Here is a 5,352-nt window from a genome sequence, read left to right as displayed (position 1 = left end):
CTGAAGACTTAACCCTAAGACTCAACCTTAAGAATTAACCTGAAGACTTAACCCTAAGACTTAACCTTAAGACTTATCCCTGAGACTTAACCATAAGTCTTAACCTAAAGATCTAACCCTAAGACTTAACCTTAAGAATTAACCTTAAGACTGAACCCTAAGACTTAACCTTAAGAATTAACCTTAAGACTGAATCCTAAGACTTAACCTTAAGACCTAAGACCAGCAGGCCAAGGATGGTTTGCCTGGTTTCCGTATGTTATTCTCAGGACTCTGTCTTTGCTGCTCGAAAGCCTCAAGTGCCCTCTTTAGCTCACCGGTGCAACAGCCATGGCTGCTGCTATGTATGCAATTTCAATAGACCCGCAGTGAGACACCCTGGCTAATGGGGCAACCAACTGGAAATCCTTCAGCTGCTTCTGCTGTAGGCAAAGGGAAATTAACTGAGTCATCCATGCAAAGCCCTTTCTTTTTGTTGAGTTGGCTATGAAATGTAGCATTTTCACCACTGCTGGAACACTTTCAACAAGTCACAGTAGGATTTTGGACTGTAGACATATCTGTGCTTCCCCAAAGGTACCTGGACAGTGGGCAAGTGGGACGTACAGGTGCAAGCCAAGGGATGGGCAGAGGGGAACGGGAGAGGAGGAGGGACAGCTGGAGAAGCACAATAGCAGAGCACTGCTCCAAAAATGATCAGCAGAGGAAGAATAACAGTTGCTGTTATTATTTAACATCATTACATCCCAACAGTTGAGGTCCACAGCATCCATAAAGTGTCACAAGAAGCTTCCTGCTAGTAATATTTTTCCCCAAAAGGAAATTGACCTCATCTGGAGCAAAATGCACAAACCAAACCACGGCGTTGTCCACAAACAGCCAATAAGAGTGACTGCACCTCAGCACTTCAAAGAGAGGAAAAAAAAGGCTGTAAGAATTATAACAAAAAGAATAAACATATCTTGTCCTAGTGAGCAAGAGAACTAGCTCCTCAGATACACTAACAAATCAATGTATGTGCACAAAGCAAGATGTGTCTGAAATGAGGAGAGATTCCACTGCAGTTTGGAAACTGAGATGGTTTCTTACACACACACACACACGCGCAAGACTTCCACACACCGTCTTGGTCAGGATACTATAAACAGGGTTTTACTTTCTCACAAAAAATACCACTGGACTCTTCATTGATGAAGAGGAAGATGACAGGCCTGTTATCTCTGCCGGAAGATAGCACTTCCTACAGCCTACAGTTTCTCCTGGCACTAGGACGTGACATCGGGTTCAGCAAGAGAAAGTGCCAAATCTTGAATCATTAGACCTGCTCAAAAGAGAAATAACAAAAGCTTTTAAAACAGGCCAGTACTAAATCCTCCTTCCTATGCAGAATTGGGGTGTGCACTTCCAGCCCCCACACAGAAACAGAGGGGTTTCTTAAAAAGCCACTGTCTGTCTAAACCTGCACACAGCATTGATGTGTATCTATCTCACATTCACACATTCACTTCTCTCCCACTGAGATCATTTATTATCACGGGAGCACTGTCCCATAAGCATGTGGACATGTGACCAGAACTGCACTTGGCACGCTGATGCATTAAAACAATTGGGGATTTTTTTTTTCCACTTCCACTGTAAGTGCCGTCTTGCGATACCAAAACTTGTGCTATAGGCCTCCCCCTTCAGCAAGGGGAATATGAAAAGAAGGGCTGAGCCCCATGTGCCCATCTAATACCCCTGCAGCTTCTCCCAAAGGAGCTGCCTTTGCCAGATTCCAAACTGGGGACCTGTGTTTGGTCTTGCTGAACTCCCCTTGCATGTGAAATTAAAGGCAAGAGAAATTAAGAGTCCTGTCCTGATGTTGTTATGTAAGGGATTCCACTAATGCACTAGCATAACACTGAAGGTCAAAAGAGACTAATATAATGCATGCATAGGAGAAGAAGTGGCTGTATCTTGCTTGATACCTTTTCCCAGATCCCTCCTGCTGTTGCTTCTAGGTGTTTAGTTAACTAACATAAACTTCTCAAAGCAAAAGAAAAGCCTTTTGGAAGTGGCTTCGTTTCAGTAGCAGGTACTTCCAAATATGATTCTTTTTTCAATTTGTGCTGTTCAGGATTGCTGAGGAAGAAAAGTGCTAGGAAAACGGGCTTGCTGTTACATAGTCTGTGGCTGCCTGGCATAGCAAGCTTGCTTTGTAGTTCTCAGGAATGTGCCAAATGCCTTCAAACAAATGCACTACATGGTCTCTGTCCAAAGTTCCTAATATCTCAAATTTGCATGATGCAAAATAGAAGGTAACAAAGCTGTTTGGGGAGAGGATGACTGACTGAGGTTACATTAAGACCATGGGATTACTCAACCAGAGGCATGCAAACATTGCTGGACAAAGTTTATCAGTCGGTTCCAAATTCTAATTTGTTAGAGCATTGTTTGTGCAGATTATGCTAGGGTTTTACTTTGGATCTTTATTGTCTGAAAAGACTCCTCTTTCTCTAAGGACCTCTCTTCCCCTCTCTACTGATACAAAAGATTTAAAGCCTAACAAAACTCTGGGCCACCCAGCCACAGGGTAAGATTTCCAGTAACTGATTCTGGATCTGAAATCCCCTGCCTGTTTGCAAAGCCAAGCCTAAAACTTCAAATGGTAAAAAACAGAGGATATTTGCCAGACATTGCTCTTCACAGAGATTTGTAGTTTTGTGATGATAATTCCATTCTAGTACCTCTTACACTGTAGGTTCTGACTTCCCGCACCAGCAAGCTGCAGTAGTATTGTACAGAGAACACTAAAGCAAAGCTGAATGCATGAAAATACAAGACTAGGCCAGAAACCCATCACATGCAGAAGAAATAACCGATTATCCACCAGAAGTAAACTAACCCTTTTTTAGAGACTTTATTTCTCACAGAGTTTAGCCTTTGTAATTCGTTTACCTTATTGAGGCCAGCTGTTGAAATAGCACCTCCCATAGAGGCTGGATGCATTCAGTCTTGGGCTTAGTTGCAATGAAGGGGTTTGGCACTCCAGTTTCACTACAGGTGGACAACTTGCCAGCAGCCTGGAGACTACACCTGATTTGTAAGACTGGAAGTCAAGCAGGTGCCAGGGGGTTCAGTGCAGAGGTGCAGCTCAGAAGTTCCAAAACAAAGAAAGATTCCTTTCCAGTGGCCCCTTCTGAACTGAGGGGGCTCTGCTCATGGTTATTCCTTTTATAAAGAGGCATGTGCGGAGGCAAAGGCTACAGTGCCTGCTCCTGCTTCAGTTGGAACCTCTTCTCTGTGATCACTCTCAAGCTGAAATGCATTTGTGTTTTTTTGACAGGTATCTGACCCGCTGGTCCGTCAGATCTGCAAAGCTTATCTGGAAGAGGGGCCCTAAGTGGTGCAAAAAACCTCTGCCAGCCCTTTGCTGAAGGATAATGTCAAACATACACACAAGCCTCTCTGTTTAAACCAGTAATGGACAGAACTGGCATAGTCAGTAAGCACAGCTGTTCCCCACTGCTCTGCTTTTTTTGCAAGGTTGTCAGTATCCCAAATTTTCTTACGCCAAAACTGTCATTAGTACTCTATACTGTCTCCAGTGAATGAGCTGCAACCTGCTCCTCTAGCAGAATACAAGATTTAGCAAAGCAAAGTCCAGTGTGCAGAACGATTTGGAGAAAGGAGGGGCAAAGACTTTTACCTCAAAGCTGGAAAGGATCTGAAGGCTTTTGTTTCATCGTGGTTCACGACTGGGTTTGGAAAAGCATGTTTCCCGCTTTTTCCAACAATGAATGGTGATTCCCCATTAACCTGTGTTTCAACTCAGATCTGCCTCATTTGGGCTTTTATACCTGTGACACTAATGGAAGAAAAAGTCTCCTGCAGAACTGTATTTCCTTGGCAGTAACAGAAATTGTTATGGCTACCGAAATTAATTTTTTTAATTATCTGTCCTATCCATAATTTGCAGCAGAACACCTATGGCAGTGGTAAACAGACGTGTGTATCTTACACGTCCCCTTAAGGATTTCTGGCTCGTGCTTCACTCCTGGATCTAGGAAATACAGAATGTTGACATCCTTGATGACTTGGCCTGTGATTTTTTCCCCATGGAAATACATTTGCCTTAAGTCGTCCATATCGGTGGTACGGCTGCTTCCTGGGATAGTTTGGGCCTGATCGATGCGCGTAATTTTCCACGCTCTAACTAAAGGGTGGCACCATTTCTCTCCTTGTATAGTAGTACATGCATGTACCTTGCACCTACTGACCACTGCTACTTGAGACGTGCTACTTATGGGCCTGGTATGAAAAGGTCATTACATTTATCAGGGTCATTATGGCTTTGGCTCCGTTTCTTTGATATTTGTCTGGGGGCTACAGATCAACACAGCTTATTTATATACGACTATGCCACTTAACCTTGTACTGCTTTCATCAGAATCATCTGCATGGACCTATCAGCATGGACAGGAACAGAGAGTACGGATAAACATGTTTTACCCAGGAAACCAAGTTATAATGCCTCTTCTTAGCCTTACTTTGTGAAATGGAAGCCCTACATTCAGCCCCTTGAGCTGGCCAAGATCTTTTTGCTTTGGGAGGCAGAGCTAAGACTTCATTAACTATACTGAGATAAAATCTCTGGCTGACCGTCTATTTTATGAAGCTTTGAAACCTACAGCCCTTCAGAAGGGAAAAGATTTTTCTTTCTTCTCCTGCATACGGAAGTTACTATGTCTTCTAGCCTAGGTAGCTCTGCTCAATGAGCTTTACTAATGGAAAAGTCACTGGATTAAACCACTGCCTTGAGATGAACCTGAATGAGCACATTTTGCAAAAGACCAGGTGATGCCCACAGTTAATGTTTTCTACAGTTTAGTGCCATGAGCTGGAAAGACCTCTCTAATTTTCATGAAACCTAACATTTGAAAAACAAAATACTTTCTTCAATATGCCTTTCTTGAGCTCAGGGTTTAGTACAGATCCCTTACAGTATGCATGAGCTTTCTACTCTGAGTGCAGCCCTGTTCTGTTTGTCGTTCATGGGTGATAGTAGGCATTCATTCATGCTGTCTCCAAATTAGTTTTTGTGTAAGCATGGTGTCAAGGAAGTGTCATGGTTGTGTAAGCACGTGTAACCAGATGGCCTAGGTTTGATTTCTAACCTGGGGCTTCACCCATCGTGGAAGAAAATGCCATCTGTCAGTATCTAAAGGATCTTCAGTGACACATAACAGGGAATTCAACCTGGAGCTGAAAGAGGATCGCACACAGCAAAGTCCTAAGAAAAGAACTGGGGCCAGAATCCAGGCACAAAAGAATCTTGCTCAAAGTGCAGAGGTTTCACATATTTATTAGAAC

The sequence above is a fragment of the Falco cherrug genome, chromosome 16 (assembly GCF_023634085.1).
Source record: "Falco cherrug isolate bFalChe1 chromosome 16, bFalChe1.pri, whole genome shotgun sequence".
Lineage (NCBI taxonomy): Eukaryota > Metazoa > Chordata > Aves > Falconiformes > Falconidae > Falco > Falco cherrug.
This window is presented reverse-complemented; position numbering follows the sequence as displayed.